This window comes from Eulemur rufifrons, chromosome 2 (assembly GCF_041146395.1).
Source record: "Eulemur rufifrons isolate Redbay chromosome 2, OSU_ERuf_1, whole genome shotgun sequence".
NCBI classification, from domain to species: Eukaryota; Metazoa; Chordata; class Mammalia; order Primates; family Lemuridae; genus Eulemur; species Eulemur rufifrons.
This window is the reverse complement of record NC_090984.1, coordinates 63,679,129-63,702,965: the sequence shown is the minus strand read 5'-3', so window position 1 is coordinate 63,702,965 and position 23,837 is coordinate 63,679,129.

The following is a 23,837-nucleotide window of genomic DNA, read 5'->3' as shown; positions in this document are numbered from 1 at the left end:
CTTCCCTTTTCTTGTTTCTTCCCTATTCATCTATTTAAAAACTTACTATATATCCCTCAAGTCTCAGCTCCAGTGCTATGTTCTCTATGAAACTTATTCAGCTTAGGAGGAAATTTATTTATATCTCCCTGTATCTAATAAATTATTATTACTATACACATTTAGTAAAAATATTATATTAGTCTCAATGTAATATTTTATTAGAAAAACTAATGATAATGACAATATGATAGCCAAAATACATTAAGCACTTTATATAGAACAGGGACTTTGCTAATCACATAAGTATATATGTTCTTATTTTGCAGTTTTATGAGGTAGATAAGATTATTATCAGTATGCAGAGATGAAAAAGCTGATATACACACAGATTTATTAATTTGACCAAAGTAGGGATGGAGTTTGAACTAGGCTATTCTGATTCCAGAGAAATAGTCTCTTCTAAATCTGGGATTTTCAACCATTCAACAAACAAAACTGATTTATTTTAGGGCTTTGACTATAGTTTGCAGTTTTCATAATCTGTGTGATTTACATAGGGACAGCTTAGAAAAGTGTTATTTAATAACTGAATGAATGAAACACCTGATTGAACTGGCAAGGAGATCATGAAACAATCTCAATTTCATTGTCTATGACTCCCCAACTAATACTACTTAAAAGGTGAGATTTTTTTTCTCCCTTTGTCTTAAGATCATCTTCCAAAGTAGTTGAAGTCTATATGTCATAAATATTAAACATGTTATAAAACAGTTTTGGTAAAGATATTTGCATTTAAGCTTCAATTCTATGTGTCATTGGTTTCTAACTTGGTAGGCTGGTGTCTCCTATCTGGGTACTCCATGTTCTGAGAGACTAGTTTGTATCTTAATCGTAGTTTGTAAATTTATTTTTTTATAGTAGCCAATTCAGGTATAGTAAAAATAATCTATTTCTAGCCCCTCATCTGTAACTAGAAAATTTGCCTTGCAGTAGACTTATTTGCTGACTATAAGATCTAGCTACAATAGAAAAATGTATGTAGCCAGGAAGAGATAAACAGGCTAGGTAAAGAGTAAAGTTATGATAAAGAAAAAAAAAATAGAATAAAAACAGCAAATTCAAAATTTTGTGGGTTAAAGAGTTCCAAATGCTGATATTCTGCCAATTTAAATCTGCTGCTAAATGACTGAATTGAAGAGGAATGAAGGTCATAGTTAATAGTTGTGGATAGGAATACAACAGTTACTACCTCTACTACATTCTTGTATGCTGTTTCCCTAGGACATGCTATTTCCTTAAGATATCTTCTAACTTGAAGTAAGCAGATCTTGTTTTGTTGCTGCCATTAAGGAAATTATAACTACCTGAAGACAGGTGCTAATTATTATACCTCTTGTATATACCATGTTGTTTAGAACAGTACGCCCACTGGATTCTGCAAAATCAAGATAAACTATACATCAATCAACTAAGCAGGAAGCATTTTGATCACAATAAGATACAATATATAAAGTTTCATCACCTAATAATCTTTAATTTAGATTTGTTTGTCTCTGAGAACTTTTTTCCTTTTGAACTTGTAACTTGGAAGCAGGAATTTAGTGATCCTAAATAATTCTAGTTGAATAATTGTATTTGAAATCAATTTGATTTGAGAAAAGCATTGGTTAAGCCCCATTTTTTTCTAGAGAAATATGTATTTAGACTGTCAGAGCAAACTAATAATTTTCCTTCAAATTCGTATTAATTTCTCACAGAAGAACAAGAGAGTTAATTTTTGTTTATAGAGCTGCTTTTGTGTTGGTGGGATGATTCATATCAAAATGCAGCTTCTGTCAGATGTGTCATTATAATGTAGGACTTAATAGTTCTTTTTGTTAAATTATAACGTTATAATATGTGGTGATGTCTTAAGTTTTCTTAATGACAATATAACTTTGTGAAACATTCTTGCTATTAAGAGAATAAATCCATGCATTAGAGAAGTTCATGACACATTTTTAAAATATAGATGTTACTATGACTCACATATACTCTAGCTTAACCTCAATTTTACAATTGCACAATTAAATCCCAAACATAGTTTATTCATTTTCTGTCAAAAGTTGATCTCACAGACGAATGTTTGAAGGGTAATATTTAGTGGGAAAGGTAGCTCATTTAGATGATAATAGAAATGGATTTTGTAAAGGGACTTTTGGATCTTTTTATAAATTGGGAAACTGGGAATCAGATGATATGCTCTAGCCCATGACATTAACTGATGCTAATGAATGATTTAAAAACTAACCCAGAATTTTGTGCTACAACCTATGATTGATAGCTGGTACTAGACTAGTCCTCTTACAGTAAACAGTGATAAGGCTAGGAAAAAAAAAAATATTTACGTGCTAATTGTTTTTAGGAATTGAATTATAGGCTGAAGAACACTTTTGGTCCCTGAGAGGAAACTCCAGTGAGTATCACAATAGCTCAAGTTTTCTTCCTGGGCAAGAAGGGTGGGACAGTGTTGGAGCCACAGAAAGTCACGTGAATAGAGCTCCTGGGAATTCTTGGCTGTGAACTAGGCTATGAATGCACAGAGTGAAATTATTAAAAAGTGTTACCAGAAAGCGATTGCTACAGGGTTGAGAATAAAACAGAGATACCAGAGGTCAAACATCGATGGGAGATGCTAAATCTCTGGCTTAGACAGGGTAGAGGAAATTCCATAATAATTTGTTGTTATTGAAGGACATGATAATAGATTTATTTATGTTTTTAATATTTTATTTTTAGATAATTATTAGATACATATCAGATTAGTGATTGTCTGAAGCAGGGTAGGTGGTAGGTAGGAACTTTTGAATATAAAGAGAGAAAATAAGCTTACTGGAATGCTAGGAATGTTTTATATCTTGACTTTGTTCTGGCTACATGAGTGTACATATTTGTCAAAACTCAACAAACTTAGGCCGGGCGCGGTGGCTCACGCCTGTAATCCTAGCACTCTGGGAGGCCGAGGCGGGTGGATCGCTCAAGGTCAGGAGTTCGAGACCAGCCTGAGCAAGAGCGAGACCCCGTCTCTACTAAAAATAGAAAAAAATTATATGGACAACTAAAAATATATATATAGAAAAATTAGCCGGGCATAGTGGCACATGCCTGTAGTCCCAGCTACTCGGGAGGCTGAGGCAGGAGGATCGCTTGAGCCCAGGAGTTTGAGGTTGCTGTGAGCTAAGCTGACGCCACGGCACTCACTCTAGCCTGGGCAACAAAGTGAGACTCTGTCTCAAAAAAAAAAAAAAAAAAACTCAACAAACTGTACATTTAAAATGTGTACAAGTAACCCAGTCTAATACTATCGCCTTTAGAAAACAATGGCCTCAGACTTAGCTTTTGTAATTTGCAAAAGTTTAGAGTTAGAGAGATTCTTGCATATGATTACATAATAAACTTTTAATGTAAAAAGGACAACTAAATCCTTAGAGCATTAGGGGAACCACCTCTCTCTTCTGAGTTTTTAACAGAGTTGGGGCTAGAATCCATATTCCTTAATTACTGTCTAGTGTCTTCATTATATGATGTAGTCTCCCAGCAAACTAGTACTGTTAAGGATATGGAATGCATTGTTAAAAATGTTTCACTAAGAAAAGTGTTCATTCACTCAAAAGAAAATGGTTCATTATGGTTTGTTTGGTTGATATCTTTAGTTTAAGAAAGAGTAAACTGTATGTATTTTTAATCTTATTTTAAGAAAGCTGCCAATGTTGTGAAAATTAAGTAGATTCCTATGGCAAGGAAACAAATATGTCAAGAGAATATTTTAAAAATAAAATACTGAAAACCAAATCTTTTATTACTAAAAAATTTTCAATAGTCTTGATGGAAAATTTAGAAAAGTGCTCTATTAATATATGAGGATATAAAAAAATCCATGAATATTCAAAATCTTAGGATGGGGAGCATGCATTTCATTTTATATCTCTCTAGAGCCTTAAGGCACCTCCCCTGTAACTGTTCCCTGACATTTCTTTTGTACTCATATGTATCTGTGTCTTAAGATTCTGGGGTTAGAGCTCAGGTAATCCAACAAAAAATGAAGAAAGGGCTTTGGAAGAATGGTGTGAGGGGGGAAATATTGGGAAGGAAAATAACTTCTCAGCCCTAGAGACCTGAAAGAGTTTACTTTCTTAACCCTGTTCTTACTACCTCTTTTGAAAGACTAATCTACACTTGAAAGATCTTAAAGTATTCTATCAACTGAAGAGAATATGATGACAAAAATTTGAGCCAAAATTTAAAATAAGACCGTGTCTACCTATAATAATATGAAGCTAGATTAAGGGTAATAAAATTGTTAAAAGACAGAGGAGCTCCTCTCCTAAAATAGGAAATACATCCTAAGGTTAAACCAAGTTTTACAACTTAATTTTTTGAAATCAACTTCCTATAATATAGATCAAAAACCAAGGTATCAAAGGAAATAAATCTCAAGAGGGTATGAATGGTGACACATTGTTGGTGGGAAGTAAATAGGCACGATGACTTTGGTAAAAAGTAGTACAGTTGAAGTTGTGTATACCCTACAACTTAAGTCATTTCTTATGTATTCTCTATTTTTGTCTAGTTAAGTGAGACTAGACTGTATATATTTGGTCACAATGTTTATCAGCTTCCACACTCAGTTTCACAAAATCATACACGACCTTGTATAATTTAGCCTAGAGTGCCTCATTATCTCCCATAGATTGCACCCAGTGTGAAGGCAGACAAACCTGCCTTTTATAACTTCAATTCCAAACTAGATTTCGTACAGTGCTATAATATACCAACTGCCTGGTGGAAACCTGGTATGTGAATGGAGACATAAGGAGAAGAGGAAATTAGAAAAGGAGAAAACCTAAGCAGTACAGATTTGTTTTATTCTGTCTTGTGATTTCACCTGCAATACGTTCCCTTACAAAGTGAACATATTCAAATACAGATTCAAATTAGCTAAAGGCCCCCATAAAAGTAGAAAACCTATACGCAGGCACAAAGGAAAATATAGCAGAAAGAAAATGAATTTCACTTCAAGTGTGCAGCATTAACTCCCTAGTTGACCCCCTATTTGACTCACTCTCCTGTGCCCAAGTTGAGCCAGGATAAAGCACCCAAGTCTCTCCATCTCACTCTCATAAATCCAGATCCTTATTTTTTTATTATGCCCAAGAAACACACACACCTCAAAGAACTAGAAAATGAGGAAAATGACTGAGTGGATTGAGATGATTGCTTTCATGTTCTTTCTATAGAGATGTCACTTCATTTACAGATCATTAGAAACAATTATCACCTTCTCCCTAAAGAGAACTTTTGCCAACTTTTTTAATCACAATTTTGATGATATCCTCTATTTTTGACATAATATTCAGTTCTTCACCCCATCAACGTTTTCAGCTAATTCTTTCTAAATTATATCCAACTCTGCATATTAAATTAATTTATGGGAATATATTTTTAAATAACTGCTATGGTTTGAATGTGTCCCCTAAATTACATGTGTTGGAAACTTAATCCTCAAATTTATATGTTGATGGTATTTGGAGGTGAGGCCTTTAGGAAGTAATTAGGATTAGAGGAGGTCATCAGGGGAGGGCTTCCGGAATGAGACTGGTGTCTTTACAAGAAAAGGGTGAGAGTCCTAAGCTGGTACGATCTTCCTTTCTCACCATGGGATGCCATCCACCACATTGTGACAAAGCAGAAAGCCTCCACCAGATGCCAGCCCCTTAATATTGCGTTTCCCAGCATCCAGAAATGTAAGACACAGATTTCTTTTCTTTATAAATTACCCAGTCTCAGGCATTGTGTGATAATAACAGAAAACAGACAAAGATAATACCTATTTCCCACACTACCACTACTCTAGAAATACTTTTATTAAATTTATAGTGATCCCCAAATTGCCAAACTTAGCACTCTATATTCAATCATCAACCTATTTGACACTTTGTAACAGAATTATCTCTGTTTCCTATTTTAATTTTTTAAATTTCTTTCCTCCTATGAATTCCTGGAAATCATATTTGCTTGGTTTACCTCCTATCTATCTGAAAATAATGGTTCTGTCTCATTTATTGGCTCTACTTTAAACATATTATTAATAACACATTTTAATATTCTCTGAGGTTTTGCCTTTGTCACTCTTACATTTTTTTTATTCACATTCACTGGGATCATTTCATAAGAGTTGCTTCTACCAACAAATCTTTTTTTTTTTTTGTAGAGATAGGGTCTTAGTATGTTTCTCAGGCTGGTCCTGAATTCCTGGGCTCAAGCAATCCTCCCACTTCAGCCTTCCAAAATGCTGGGGTTGTAGGTATGAGCCACTACTCCCAGTCTACACTCAACTCTTTATCTCTTCTTTGTTCTCTGTCCTGAACTCCAATCCAGTCACCATCTGAACATTCAATAAACCACATGCTACCCAAACTTAATATATCAAATATATTACTCATTATCTTCATACACATTTCAATCTGTTTCTCCTGTATTAATTATCTCAATTATTCAGCTAGACATGTAGGTTCATCCTTAATGCTTCTATAATCTTATAGACAACATTTCATCACTTAAAGTCTTATATATTCACCCATTAAAACAAATCTTATTTCATATTATGCTCCTCCATCCCCATCATTACTGCCTTTGTTCAGATTTCCATCATTTCTTGCTTGAATCATTCTAACTTATTTTTTGGATGACTGGTCAATATTTCCCTTTTTTAGACTTTCTTCTACCTGCCGCTACCTGCTGCTAGAATCATCATTTTTAAAAAACCTAATTACCACCCCTGCTTAAAGGCAAATCCATCACTTCTCATAAAAGACTTTTCATTATCTGTCTTTAAACTATTCCTTCCAACCTCCTTGTCTCTTATACCTGATACTTCAAAATATTACTTTTTATTTTTACTACCTTGACTGAACTGGTATTTTTATATGATTGTGTCTTTGTATATGTTACTGCCTTATGGTCACATTTTTTATTTTTATTATTCCACCTGGAGTCAGTAATTTATTCCTCAGTACTTAATTAAAATGATTTTTCCTTCAATACAATATTTCTATCATCTCTAAGACTCTAATGTATGCTACACACACACACACACACAAACACACACGCACATGCACTCAGGCTTACAAAGAAAGGGAGAGATTTAAAGCTCTGATTTTCCTGCTACTTACAAAGAAAACCATTTTCAAAAAGAAATCCTCTACAAAAAATAGTATTGAATGGGAAATTATCAAACCACTGTTTATCAGATCTTCTCAGAAGCCTATAGAATTAAAAATAGATTATTATCTTATACTCACTTACCTTTAAAATATAGATACAAGACAACTAATTTTTATTACAAATTTTTATGATAGATTATAGATAGATGGATAGAAGGATAGATGGATAGATAACCTTTGAAACTCATTTCACTTTTCTAGACCTTATTTTTCTCATCTATACAAAGAAATGTTTGGACTAGATCTCTTAAGTATGCTTCCATGTATACAATTTTATCTTAAATGGCTCTAAATATATCCTCATGTTTTTTTCTCAGAAGAAACATATTTACATTAATTCTATCACTCAAATGATGATCCTTTCATGTGTATGGATTTCATAGTCAAATAGACACATCTCATATATTCTTGATACATTTTAATATTTAGCTATAACACGATTTTAAAGCTGAGTTTATAACAACAGAGAAAATACAGATATGGAAATATGAGCAGATTGTATTTGCATCTGCAGTGAGATGAATTAAAGCCTTTTTTTTTTTTTTTTTTTTGGTATGCATACTTGTTCTAGTTTACAAAGCATGTCTCTGCCTTTGGAAATATGCCGACAAAAGGTTAAGTTAGATATTCTATTCTGTGCCACTACTACAGTTTAGCCTCTGTAGACCTTTATTAACTTCTTAAATTCCCAGCTCACCGAAGGCATTGTTGTCCTAGGTAGTGAAAAAATATATATTAGGAGGCAAAGTAGCTTAGGGTCCAGACAACCAGGTTGGAAGCCCAAAGGTTTCAACTCCTCTTTTGTCTCTGTCAAGGTGCATAATCTTGAGCCAGTTCTTTATCAGTTGGCGCCTTTGTTTCTTCCTGTGAGCAAAGGGGTGCAAACAATACCATGGCTTTTGTTTTCTCTGAAAGCTCTTGTAATTATAAGTAGGATAATAGGTATGGAAACAAATTGACCTCCTCAGAAAAAGGACACTTATCATTTGGTAAAATATTATTTCATATTAGGGTGTACACACATGTGTATTGCTTTTTATCATCTTTATTTCCTCAAACCTATCTGGTTGTAAACTAAAAGATAGGGCTATGAGAGCCAGTATCCTTGTTTGTCCTCTCCTTTCAAAGAGACAAACTGTTCTTCCAATTGCTGTAATATATCTTTGGTGAGGAAGGGAGGGAGAGGGTACAGAAAGATAGAGGCTTCACAGAGTTGTTGTTTTTTTTTTTAATTGTTTAATAAAAGGTAATGGATTACTAGTTCTGTTATACAGTGACTCACACTCAAGAGAGTAAGAGAGAGCAAGGAATGATCCTGTTCTGACGTTGTCGGTTGAAAAAAATGCCACGCAAAGATGTTAGGCAGCAAACAAAAACCCAGAACAAAGAGGTGGGGTAAGTGGAACAGGATCTTGTGGGAATTCTCATAATTACTAAATATTAAAACTCTCTTTACCTCATGCTAACTATCAAAACTGACTTCACTGTAGCAAAGAAAAGACTATCTTAGCCATCCAGGACCAAACTGGAAAAGATGTAGAGCAATTTGACATGAACAAATAAATTTCAGGATAAACAAATTTGCTTCACTCTGGCATGAATTTAATTATGGGCATTGCAGTAGGTCTTGATAAACATGCTTTGCCCTGACTAGATATCATGTTAATACAATAGCATCCGCTGAGATAAAATCATATTCATCTACTTCCTCAAGCACTTCACAGTTTTTTTGAATAATAGCAGAAAGATTTAAATACCTGACTCCTGCTCACTGCTGTGGTAAACACTGCACGGTATAAAACAGAAACCAAAGTTTATGAGGCAGTGTAGAGTCGGGAGAAGAAGAACACCTTTCCCCCACCCCTGCTTCTTTCCTTATTTTAAGATATCTCATTTAACTAGTTAATCATATTTACTTCTCCTTATTGTTTAATTTTCAAAGCTTTAGGCAATACTCCTGCTACTTTAGAGTCATCCTAAATGTGACGGGATTTTTCTTGATTTTTATGTGAATTGTTGAATCTTAGTACTGATGTCCTCTGGATACTGATCATTATGAATTCATCTTAGTCAACAAATTGTGAAAGGTCCTAAAGCTTCTAAATTGAAATAAAGAGTCATATACATTTTCTCTAACAGAGGATACTTTTTCTTCCAATACCAAATAAACCGTAAACACATGAAAATATCAGTTGTGAAAATAGAACTTTATAATTTAAAGTATTATTAAACAAAATAAATTCAAGTGTGAAATTCTAAAATGACTAACTCAAATTTTCTGTTTTAACAAACATTTATCTTTTATAGAGTAGCACACAAATAGCAAAAGAAACATCTCTAACAATATCACTGTGCTAGGAAACATTGCCTAAAAGGGTTGAGCAATTAGGAAAAAACTTAAGAAAATATATATTAATTCCAAGATTAATGGAAATTTTGATGTGAATAAGATATATAAAGCTAAAACCCCAAAATTTTTTTTCTTTTTAGCTTTTTAAAAATAAATCTCCAGTTGTAACTAGAAAACATCAAATAAAAGAACTGAGTTATTATCACAGAAATAAGAGTTCCAAACAACCTTAAGATGTCCCCTAAAATGGCAGTCCCCAACCTCAGGGCCAGGAAGGAATATGCCACAGAGCTCCATCCGCCACCACCCCACCTCCTCCCAGTCCTTTCATGAACTCCTCCCAATTGCCTTTCATGAACTTATGAAGTGAGGTCGTATAGCAGGAGGTGGGCTGTGAGCGAGTGAGTGAAGCTTCATCTGTGTTTACAGCCACCCCCCCATCACTCGCGTCACCTCCTGAGCTCAACCTACCCCCCCCGCCCCACTCTGTGCCCTCCTCCCCCATCCATTGAAAAATTGTCTTCCATGAAACCAGTTCCTTGTGTCAAAAAGTTTGGGGACTGCTGCCCTAAAATGAATAGTAGATCTCACTTATCCTTTAAATTTTTAATTTGCATCATCTATTGTTTATCTTAATGTGGAAGTCAGGCAGGGATGTGATTCAGAGGTTGCACCATTACTATTCTGAAACTTCACAGAAGCCGATGGAGCACAGTCCATGAGGAAGTGCCTAGTCAATTTTGCTATCTGAACACAGTTGGATTTGGCATTGTGGGATCTAAAAGATTCACATAAGACATAGTCACTAGCTTTGGGGAAAAAAATAAAATTTGTGAATGAGTAATATACTTAAGAGACTACCAGTGATCATTTTCATGTTGATAATTCTTGACTAAGCTCCATCTCTGTGTGTGTATATACGTGTGTGTGCATGTTTAGGACTTAATATCTGCTGCTAATCTCTGATGTACTGTTTCATTTCTCGTTATGATAATGTTTCTGCACTATTCTTTTGTTTGTTTCTTTGTAGAGTTCCTTTTCCAATTACCATATCATCATCATACACTCCTTCCAATATTTCCACATAAAAATAACAGTATTCCTTATGATATTTTTATTTAAATATATTGTGTTTTTAGAAGATTCTCTTGTTCAAATGATAGGAGTCTAGACTGTACTTTAAATAAGAACTATGTACATATATTAGTAGTTTCACCAGGTACATTTTAAGGCCCCTCTCTACCCTTGGGTATTTTTAGTCTATGAAAATCTACCTATAATACTTAGATGTTTGTTCTATATACATGTGTGGTGCTTATATAAATGATATCTAGTTTCAGAATATATAAGGAAATAAAACAGTCACCAGGACATTTTCTTTTTATGCTTAGACAAGGATTGTGCTAATGGAGAATTTTGTAGCCTGAGACATAGAAGAGGTTACCTGTTGTAATTTTGGGCTCATTCATGTATTATTGCACACATAAAAAAAGGCCTCTTAGAGGCAGGGTGTAGAGAAGGGTGTGATGTATCAGATGTATCAGCTGCAAATTTCATTTCCAAGAATGGAATGATGGTTATCACATCGTTTCACTTTTTCCTGGAGAAACTCGCCATTCAAAAGATTTATTTAAAAAACTATGTTTATAATAACTACAAATCATAGCATAAGGCCCCAAATTCTGAGGCACTTTTCCATTGTATAAAAGTAATTTCTGGGAGAGAGACAAGATGGCTGACCAGAGACATCAGCTGCCAGATCATCTCAGAAGGAAGGAAAAGCTTTAGATTAAAATGGGAAAAACAAACAAACACAACAACAAAAATATAGATCAGGTATAATTTTGAGGGAAAAGTACCAGAACCTACCAGAGATTCTACAGGAAGTAGTTGTGGAGCAGAACAAGAAGGTGCAAGATATCGGCAGAGATCAACCCGTGAGAGGCTTGGAGCCCAGTGAAAAGGGTATATGGAGGTTTTGTTTCTCCTTCCCTCATATCTCTGGTAGTCAGCAGACTCCTGAGCTGCTGGAGAGCCTTTCCACCCTCATGAGCCCAAAAGCAGCTGCTACCAGTAAACTGGGAGCTTCTTCAGGACAAAGCACCAGGTTGCCAGCCCCCTTGGGGTCACTTTCCATCACCACAGACCTGAGCCAAGACGATAGGTGCCATATTGCTTCTCCACCCACTGTGAGCTTTTGTCCTCCTCAGGGAACTTCAGCCCTTCGGTTCTTGTCTCGCTCACTCCCACACAAACGTTTTCCAACTGCAGCCCAGACTGTGGGAGACATGGGAGCCAGTGGGCCCCCAGATCTGTATGACCCCAGATCCTGGCTATTCTGGGCAGGCTGCCTTCTGGAGAGAGGGACAGAGATAACCAGAGTGCTAGCTTTCCTCCATCCAGAAGCTTTTCCTCCTCTTCCCCTCCCCCGCTTATGGCTGCCAAGAGAGACAATTGAACTGGGGCTGTTAAGAGAGGCTGCTTCCCCTCTTTTGGTGCATCCATCACACCAAGGCTTCCACAGAGAGTGGGGCTCAAAACTTTCCTCTTAAAAACCTGCAATGCACTAACGGGTGCTCTCTTGGACTGTGAGCTCCCTGTTCACCCGCCCTCCCCAGTGCTGCTTGGCAGGCTGCTCCATCAGAGCAGGGCACACCGTGAGGCAGAGGGACATTGAACTTGCTTGAGCACCTCACAGGCAACCTGGGACCACCACACTTCTCCCTGGCATGGTCAGTGATTGATCTTCGGGGACCTGGGACAGGCCCGCAGGCCAGATCCCATACTCCCAGGACTTAATCGTGTTGCTCAGGGGCACAGAGGGGAGATTTGTGAACTAATTTTGGGAAGTAAGGGAGCCTGCCTGGGCAGAAGTGAGAGGAGAATGCTGTGTGTGTTCCAGCTGCAACGCACTCATGGTACATCCCACCCCCTATATGAAAGCCGCACACTCGGCCTGGGCCAGGATCCTGGACAGGGAAGCTCCTACCCTGCAGCACCATTGTAAGCAATCTTGGCTGGTTTGGGCACCTACCTGCCAGCCGATGCCAAAGGGAAACCATGGAGCAGGGGGAGGGGAGAGAAGAGCAAAGCCTACTCCAGAAAGCCAGATTGTGAATTTCAGATAGCACTGCCCGCACAAGAAGACTTTCTAGCTTGGTCGGACACTTCAGCCCCCTCTCTCATGGCTATTCTGAGCAGCCTGGGAGAGACCTTTGAGCTCTGCAGAGACAGCTACTTTACCAGATTTGTGGAGGCTGAGGGCAGGCTCGTCCAACCCTGCTCTACACAGCCTCACTTCCCCACCTGCCTAAGCTGTGGTGGAGAATAAAGGACTCACCTGGAAATTTCAGTTCCCTGCTTACCACCTGGGGCATCTGAGTGCTCCTCCTTAGGGGCTAGAGCCAGACACAGGTCCCAAAAACAGCACTGCAGCTAGTTCCTTCCAGTAAGCATCACCTACTGGCAGGGAGGTCAATTTGTACAGCCCTTTATAGCATTTACAGACTCAATTGCACAGGGTATGGTTGATTCTTACCTACAAGCGTCACCTATTATCTCAGAGACTAAAATGGGTGTGCCAATATGATTCACACTGTTAAGAAGACCACAGGGCTGGGGAAAGAGAAAAGATTTCAAAGACTTTCATCATTCTTCATCAAAGAGAGACAGGGAACCTACCCACACACATAACTCATCACTGCTATAGCCTACAAACGACAAGCAACTGAGAAAACCACCGCACTAAGGATATCTATAACCAAGGCATCCATCCAGAACCTAGACCCCATCAAAGCACCTACAAGCAAAGCCAAAGTTTCTTACCCAGCACATGCTACAGACACTTCTTTATACCTGAGGGGGGCAAGAAAAAGACAAGCCCCTTCTAAATAAAAGAAAATCCTAAGCAAAGTATCTTGAGAATGGAAAAACAAACACCACATGTACTTACTATTAAATTGGAACTAACTGATGAGCACACATGTGCACAGAGGGAAGTAAAACTCAGTGGAGATCAAGGACGGGGAATGGGGAGGAGGGGAGAGGTGAAAACCTAACGGGTACAATGGACACGATTTGGGTGATGGGCACACTTATAGCCATGCCTCAAGCATTACAGAAGTAATCCATGTAACCAAAAACATTTACACCCCGTTAATATTTTGAAATAAGTACTAAAAAATAAAAAATAATTTCTGGCTGTATCCTGAGTGAACTTCATTCTATAAAAATCTGGATAAATCTTTATGAAAGTTAAACTTAAAGCATACTTTCCCTCGAATCCTATATAGAAATACAAATAAAGTGGACCATGCTGAAATGGGTCTTAGCTTTGCTATTCAATTATTTAATCTGTTTAGAATCTAAGCAGTTCTATGTGTGGCTTGGTGGCTTGTCTGGGTAACCTTGATGAAGTCCCTGAAGTTTTCTGAATCTGTACTTCCTTATCTTTTAAATAGAAATGCTAAAGTCTTACCAATTATCACTCATTTTTGAAATGAAGTGCTAAAGTGGCTGGCACTCTATGAGCCTGTAATAGGACACCATTTTAAACCCATCATTAACATGTGTCCTTAGGGTATGCAGCCCGAGAACTAGTAGTCCTTAATTGGACTTTATTAGACTTAAGGGAATCCAGAGCTCTCTCCATAGTGAGGACAGCTCAAGTGCAAACCACGGAGTCAGAATTGTTATGGAGAGTGTCAGGAGAAGGACAAAGTAACGTTCTCCGGGCTCTAGGAATAGAAGAGATCATTTTCCTGGCAGTATCACCAACATGCTTTCACAATTCCACTGGCAATAATTGCACAATCGAAAGTAACTTGGGTGACCTAAAAAGACTTTTGAACTTATGAAATAGGTTTATAAAAGCCCCACACGACACACAACACCCCAAAACTTTGACCCTGATAAAGGTACAGAAAGTAACATGATTATGTTTTTTGGGTGAATGAACAAATGATACCCACAAAATTATAAATGCTAGATATGAATCCAGTATTTGCTTGGAGACTCTGAAAGTACACAAGAATATGGAAAAATAATTTTATTGGATATAAATTTTGTGGTACACACTGAAGGACTGAATGATGCAAATAGTCAATCACAAAGAACCCTTATAGTTAAGTTGGTGAATACTTTTGTTACAAGGCAAAAAGTAAGTGAGAGCCATAGTAATTGGACCAGGAAAATCATTTGTTAAAGATGTATGATCACAAATTAAATGTGTGACTTTCTATCTTAACTTTAGTCCATAACATGTTAATTAGGTTATAAGGAGTCCCACAAATACAAATATTTGCAAATATAATCTACGACGAGTAACAAATGTTTTAATGTGGTCAATTTACTCACAGTCTCTGAATTACAGACTTCTACTTTTACTTGTATCTCTTTTAAACTTTCAATTTGGTATCTCTAACAGACACTGCTTGTGTTTAACAATATTTTGTTTCCTCTTCTTCCTAGGCACATGGCATTTCCCAGTTCCCATGCATATATTAATATTTAGTCAGTTGAAATCTTCTAATTCACTTCCTACTTTTATTTATTTATTCACTTATTTTTTTGTCTTTTGATTGACCAGTGGAATAGGAGTGAGAGTCACCTGGCCCTAAACTTTTTCATACAAACTCTCATGTTATTTCTTTCCACTCACCCGTGCACTGAAATGAAAGGACTTTATGGCCTTGCCATATGGAGGAGTCACATGGCAAAATCCCTAGATTCCTGAATCACCACATGGAGTACCACTGCCCTGGAGTGATACCAGACTAGGAACATCCACTTTACGCTGTTCATCTATAAAAATAGATGTTTAAAAAATACATTGAGATTTTTTTAATTATTTATTAAAACAGTCTATTCTGAATATTATTAATATTACTACCAAAACAATTTCTTATCCCAGCTTCCCAAAGATTTTTAGAGATAATCTCATTCAGTAATCTACTCAAACTGTATATTTTGATGTTATTTTTTGTTTTGTATTTTATTTATCCAGGTTCTCTATTATTAATATTTCTTTCCCAGTACTGATCAGCTTCATTAGTTCTTTGATTTCCCAACAATACACCCTAATTCAAGTTCTCAGTCCTCTTTTCTGGAGTACTACCAACAGGATCCTAAATGAAGCTTCTGGCTACCTTCTGCCTTTTGCAAACCATACACATTATTGGGTTAATCTTTGAACCTAATTACCTGGCTTGAAAAGTTCTTGGAAATCTCGTCCCTCTTACCACAAATATCTTCAACATCGGTGGCCTGTTGTGGTTAATAAGCCCCCTAACTGCTCCATCCTGACTTCCTTTTTTATGCCTTCCTGGGTTCAGAATGATCCTTTATATTTTAATTCCAATTTATATATTTTATAATCTATATTCTTCATAACCTATCCAATATGCCCACAGTGATAAATAGCCCACTTACTATAATTTCCTCTGTCACCTGCCTTCGTTTGAATTGTTCTCATGTTGTTTCATATGTGCATTACAACAAATTCAACCTCTCAATTCTCAGTGCCATCATCATAAACAACATTATTAATTTCAATAAAGCATCTTAGAATTTTATTCAATAAATGATCTGATTCATATACTTCTTAGGTATATGCAAAATTTATTATTAGGTGTCAAACGTTCAAGAGACAATCAATAAACATTTTGAAAAAAAGAAAGAAGGAAGGAGAGAGGAAAGTTGAAAACCCAACTTGAGTGTGAAGAGAAAGAAAGTTAAAACTATGTTTAATGTTTAGAACAATGGTTTACTACTCTGTTTTTGATAGAGATTTTCAAAATACAAAGTATTAATCCTATTGATGGTAAGCCCCATGAACCTGAATTTTTATAAACAATCTCATCAGGCAATTCTGATAAGCAAATAAAGTTGAACATAACTGACTCCAGAATATCCCCCAATATTCTACTAATAAAACTTTTAACTTCTTACTAAATTATTTGAATTAGTAATATACATACATGAAAAATAAAATGTTTGTTCTTTGCTATCCTATGACTACTAGGCTGAATTATTATATTTCAGCATCTTTAATGATATATGTATTAAAGTATAGCAAAAATTAAAATCAAAGAGATACGGAATAAATTCTGACTCCACCCTGTACTGGATCAATGACTGTGGGCAAGTTATTTCATATCTTTAAGTCTGCTTCTTCATATATAAATTGGGGATAATACCTAACTCCCATAATTTTTGTTAAAATTAAATGACAAAATTTAATAAAGTTCTTCATAGGGTGTCTAGGTGATGTGCAGAAAAATTCAATAAATATCAGTGCCCACTATCTTTGTCTTAATGTGTCAATGTAAATTCAAATGTTCTTACATTTAAAGCCAAATGAAATTTAACGTATATTATGATTGATACTTTTTCATCAAGAAAAATATAAAGTAGGCCGGGCGCGGTGGCTCACGCCTGTAATCCTAGCTCTCTGGGAGGCCAAGGTGGGCGGATCGTTTGAGCTCAGGAGTTCGAGACCAGCCTGAGCAAGAGCGAGACCCCATCTCTACTAAAAATAGAAAAAAATTATATGGACAGCTAAAAATATATATAGAAAAAATTAGCCGGGCATGGTGGTGCATGCCTGTAGTCCCAACTACTCGGGAGGCTGAGACAGGAGGATCCCTTGAGCTCAGGAGTTTGAGGTTGCTGTGAGCTAGGCTGACGCCATGGCACTCACTCTAGCCTGGGCAACAAAGTGAGACTCTGTCTCAAAAAAAAAAAAAAAAAAAAAGAAAAATATAAAGTAGTTAAAACATGATTTCTCTTTACATTGTTTTTGCCTTCTACCCAATGTCTTTTCATATTTTCTCTCCAAACAAATATTTAATGTGACACCTATATGCCGAAGAATATAGTAGACAAGAGAAATTGTAGCTGTTATCTCTTGCTGCTTAACAAATTAACCCTAACCTAGAGGCATAAAATAATGTTTTTTATATTACTGTTTCTGAGAGTCAGAAATACAACAGCAATTTTGTAGTTATGGTTTGAGTCTCTCATGAAGTTAGCTCAAGATATTAGCTAAAGTTTCAGTCACTTTGAGACTTATCTGGACTAGATGATATATTATCAAGTTGGTTCAATTACATAGCTGTTGGCTGGGGGCTTCAGCTCCTCACTGGCTGTTGGTAGGCAACTTCAGTTCCTCAAAATGTGGACTTCATATAGTTGCTGACATGTCTTTCCAATATGCTAGGTAGTTTACCAAAGCAAGCAAGAACTTTGAGGGTCAAGATTATATTAGCAAAAATACTGCCATTTGTTAATAGATTATCCCTTTTAGTCCAAGCTAACATTGTTTTTTCATTAATATAATGATTTTAAACTATTTGACTTTCTCGTTAACCATAATATGCCAAAAGTCACACCAACAAATCTCTTTGATATATACCCTTTTTTATTTTAGACTTTTGCTAAGAGGCAATTTCCTTAAACTTCTTAGGAACTCTATTTGATTTAGAGGAATTATGAAGCATACCCTCAGAATCCTTAGAAAATATTTAGGCCCCTTTTTCTCTGACAAAAATGGTATTCTGAGGCATCACCTTAGATTTTGATGAGGTCTTAGTAAAGATGTTGCAGTTTCAACCTTGATTTCCTCTTTAAAGTATATTTTCCTGACACTGCTTGTTATCTGTAAAGGTTGAGAATTTTCAAAGAGATCAAGTCCTTGTTCTTTTGTGTTTAGGAGCATGTACTTTAATTTATCTCTCTCGTCTCACATTTTAACATAAGCATCAAGGAGAAACCAAGTAGCATCTTCACCATTTGGTCTGGAAAACTCTAGCTATACATTTCAGTTCATTAGGTACAATTTTTGCTTTCCATTTTTTTGCATAAAATTTCTTGTTACTACATCAAAGATTCCCTTTCTTCTAAGTTCCAGTAATACTTTGATAACTTTATTTTCAGCTCTCATGCACAGCCTTCTAAATTGTCATCACTCTTTTAGATAGAGTTTCTTTAAGGTTCTTAAAACCTTTACCATTTATTTATTTCAACTATGTACCAGTTTTTATCCATTGTCCAAGTCCAAAGTGGCTCCTAGATTTTAAAAGTCTGTCATGGCAGACTTGGTGAAACACTTCCAGGTAATAAAATTTGTATTAATTATGACAACGTTGGAATTTACATCTGTCATTTTCACTACATTTTCTTTGTTATAATAGAATCGTAAAGTACAATCCACACTCATGGGGAAGGGGTTCTAAGTTCATTCTTTGGAGGGAGGAGTGTCAAAGTATTTGATATGTGGTTATATTATATAATGCTACAGAGACCAAAAAAATGAATAAGACCTATCATTTCACTTCAAGCCTTTCATAACCAGTAAAAGTAAATATATAAATAAACCTGGTACAATATAAAATATGCTTAAAAAGATTTATGTGAAATGTTTTTTAGATACAGAGGAAGAAATAATATATTTGTGTAGTTTGGATGAATTTGTAAACTTTCAAGGTATGTAGTAATTCATAATTCAGTGGAGCTGGGAAATAATATTCTAAGCAGAGAGGACAGCATGAGAGAAGTCATACGTGCATGAAAAGTGTGGCCAGTTTGGGGAACAGTATTAGTAGTCCATGAGAGATAAAGAATGTAAGTAGCTAGGAGTTGCAGGATATGGTGTTGGCTGGTGTTCAGTTGTGAAGATAATTATAGACTACAATAAGAAGATTGATTTTACAGGCATTATATTTCTTTGAGGTTTCATATTTTATTATAAAATTCATGTGGTATTTCATGATAATCTGTAATAAATCAGTATTTTATTTAAAAAGTTTACCCAATCTGAAGTAAAATTGCCATTTCTAGAAGAAGTGCTATTGCTCTGGTTTCATATACAATTCACATGTTGCTGAATAATTTCTAGCAATCCAAAATGCAGATGCAATCCGTGGCACAATCAATGATGCTGAGACATAATGAGTTACTTTTAAAAGGGGGTATCATAGTCAGATCTGTTTGAGAAAGTTAACTCGGGATAATGAAGACTATAACCTGAATTTTGAGAAATTAGAAAAGACATGTTGAAGGTTATTGTAAAAGATGATTGATGTTTAAACAGTAACAGTGTAACTTAATAGAAGAAACAGCTTTGAGAGAGTTTACAGGATAGTGGAACTCCTTGGAATTAAATGAATTATTTATATTTCATAAAATGTTTGTTTTCAAACAACTGGCTCAGGTAACTATTACTATGTGCACAGAATGCATTTCACTCCAAGAGTCATTCATTTATTTCTTGGTCCATCTTGTACCAATCACCACTGGACAGAACTGTGCAAAACAGACAGAGCACATTCTACCCCAGAGATTCTACTTCTCTTTTAAATAATGACTAGCTATTTCCATAGCAAGGCTGGAAGAAATCTAATTAGATAGATTTACCTCATCTATTTACTTATTTAGCCAGGAAATCTAAAGGGTGTAATTTGTGACCTTAAAATCATTGTGTTACAGAGACCAAAAGTGGGTTAAGAGATTAGACGTTATGCCTATAGACTCCCAATCTACCAAGCTCTTAATCCGTAAGTAAATTTTCACAGGAAACAAATTTATGTTGCTAGCACTCTATTTTCAAATAAAAATGTAATATTTTTTCAAATAAAATCAAGGTATGTATTAGTTACATGTACAGCTGGCCCTCCTTCTATCCCTGTATCTTTAACTTTAGTAGTTCACTACTGGCCTGAAAAAATTCACCTAGACAATAAAATCTGTTTCCAAATCTACCCTCAAACCTACTTTCTGATGTGACAGAGAAAAAAACAGAGCAACTTCTGCTTAAATCTTGTTTTTTTAAGACAGTGACATGAATCATGTATACTGAGAAGATTCGGATGTTTAAAATGCCTTACTTATCTTCCATTAACAGTCAATTAGCCTGAGGAGAAAACTTTTAGTAGAAGGTGTGGGAGGAATTGTCAAAATGCTTACCGGAGGCGGATCAAAAAGTAATAATGATCTCCATGCCAAGATGCCTCCTACTCCCCAAATCCCCATGAAATCTTAATAATCCCTGAGTTAAGCAGATGTGTTTCTATATGCCTGAAACAGAGGGAAGGAAAAAAAAAAAAAAAAAAACACCCCACAGAACTGGTAATTTGGAAAGAATTCACTTAGTGAGGAAGAACCAACGTTAATATTTTCCAGTGGAAAATAACTGAAACTAAGCCAGAGAAAGGTCTTTACACTACCAATGGCTTAAAATCAGAGTCGGAAAAATAATTCTGGTCTTTTATAGGCCTTTCAGAAGGGTATGCATAGTGTGTAGCCCATAAGAAAGAAGTTATATGAACAGGTACATTGACAGTGTGCCCTGGAATTCTATTTCGACACAATTTATACCTGGCGAGCACAGAAAATGTGAATCAGAAAAAAAGAGTGGAGTTTTACTGAGTGTGTAAATCCAATTTTTCATATAAGATAGGGTTTCCCAAATAGTAGATCAGGATATACCTGAAGCTATAGAATCCTGATACCTCACATTAACATTCGTAACCTGGCATTGCCCTCCACCCCCACCCTTGAACATTGCTTGCTAGAAGTATGGAGGGTGAAGCACACAGCAGGACTTAGGAGCTCTAGCTCTGGAGAATGAAAATATTTTAATGAAAATATTCTTAAAAGTATTAACCTAGAACATGGAATAGAGAAATTACTCAACAAATGTAATCTAGAGCTATTTATATTGATCTGATACTCAGAAAAAGAGCTGACACTCACCAGTGTCCCTCACTTCTATACTCTAAAACTTCCTCTAACCTTCATGTTCCATCCACTTACAGGTTTTACTCACAATAACCAGCATCTTCTGTCGTATTCTCCACTCCACCTCCTAGCAATGCTAAAATTAGAGTTTCCAAAAAATTAAAAAGTTGATCATTCTTTACAAAGATAAATACATCTATCCAGTGTAGAAATACCAAAATAAATTGGCCAATTGTGAGAGACTCAAATAAGAACAACTCAAACAATGATGTTACAATATTAGGAGAAAAAATATCAAGAGAAGAATACAGAAATTGATTGCAGATCTTTGTTATCAAAAATGTGGCCTGAGCCCAGCAACATCAGTATAACATGGGGGTTAATTAGGAATGCAAATTCCCAGGCTCCAGTCCAGACTTACTGAATCATAATCTACCGTTTAAGAAGATCCCCAGATGATTCCTATGCACATTAATGATTAGAGAAAACACTCCCTTAGGCCTGCATTTCCCAGCCCTGGGGCCAAGGCACACAGGATCAGGCAGAGCTCCACCAGACCTTCCTCTCCCTCCCTCCCTCCCCCGTCTGTGGAAAAATTGTCTTCCATGAAATTTAGGAAGTGGGGGGACACAGTCAGAGGTGAGCAGTGAGTGAGCCAAAGCTTCATCTGTATTTACAGCCGCTCCCCATCACTCACATTACAGTCAGAGCTCTGCCTCTCCACCCCCACCCTCATTTGTGGAAAAATTGTCTTCCATGAAACCAGTCCCTGGTGCCCAAAAGGTTGGGGACTGCTCTCTTAGACAACAGAAGACAGAAATGGGAATATATTTATATATATATGTTCATTTTAGCTTCTCCGACTTTTTCTCTATTCTCCCATGTTAGAGTATGACAACAGTGGTGCCACTGGCTTACCTAAGTTTTCTTTCCTTAGAAAGCAAAGGAGAATGAGAAGCTAAGCAGATGGATTTACTGCGGAGCTATTTAGAGCTTTTCTTTATTCTTTTTATTTGTAAAGTTTGTGATTGTCAAAGTAAATAGTATTTATGGTTTGAAACTTAAGTATAGTCATAAATCCTCAATTTCAAACTTTAAAGGCTTATTAAATTACTTAGCATGTACTTGCTTTTCGTGTCTCCCACTAAATAAACAAAACTGCGTAAGTTAAGCTTTTCTGCATTTTGGGATAATCCATGCCATTTATTGGCATCGGCAGTTAAGGATTTCAAAAATGCACTCCATTTAGATTTTCTACTTTTTCGTGAATGAGGCATAACAAGGAGAGAGAAAGGCAGTTTTAGGGGCTAGAAAACTGGGAAGGAAAGTATAGAGATAAAATATTAACATATTAAGTAGAAGTATCCAAAATATTGATCTAAGAATCTTGCTTTTAAAAGATCTGAAATTAATTAAATCACTATTGGCATGTTTTGTAAAGGAGTTACAAAAAAATGTATGAACTTAAAAATAATATACATTGTCATAGAGTGAATTGTATTCTCCCATTGGATTTTCTGTTTCATATATAAACTTGTCTAATTAAAGTGAAGTTATTGCTCAGATTTTCCATGCTGTCTCTTTCAATGTTGCTTTTCTTTCACACTTTAATGGTCACTCTGGAAGATAAGTATTAGAGTGGCAAGTTTCTCCTAACCTTTTAAGCCAAAATTTCTATGGAATCAATTGACCAAACTTTTAGAAGAGTAAATAGCTAACATACTTCGTGTCTCTTCTGTACTCTTTCTGTGTGGGGGGAAAGGAATTAGTGTCAATTTTTAACTATTTGTGAACTTGAGACAGGACTATACTTCTGCAAACTCAACTATTTTGTTTTTTAAATTCTTTTTCTGTGTAGCAAGTCTAAAACTACTGTCTAGTTCTGACTACACTCTTTCTGCAAATGACCCTGAAAATATTTGTATGTCAGTATCGCTTAGCATTTCCAACCACAGCCTCAGTAGCATGCTGAGTGTTGATGGGTTTTTAATACTAATGATATCAGCTTTCCTCTCCTGCAGGGAATCAAAATCATATATCTAACTCCCTTCCTATGGCAGATTTCTTTCTTAACTAAAACAAGCAAGTTATTCATGTCCCTATAGACTCCCACTTAGTCATACAGTATTTTCTTGAGAAAATATATAAATTGAAAACCCTGCACTTTGAGCCTAGTCTAATTTATGTATCATTCTTTAAATGCACATCATGTAGCAAAAACAAAACGTGACAATGACACCTCAGTGTTGTGGAGTGGTATGCCAATTTCAATATTCTTAAAGTGTTTGCTTTATTTCTCACAACTCCTTCACTGTTTTTTATAATTGAAACACAATTTCATTAAATTTACTATATCCACCATTACCCAGTGTCCCCAATTTTTGGGCAGACTTGAGCCAGTATTTTTAAAGCAATGAAAACATTTATGCTATATATTTCAGTATATGCTCACTAAGAATATTGTAATTATAGCACCTTGGGAGTAATAATAGATGTGAACTTAAATA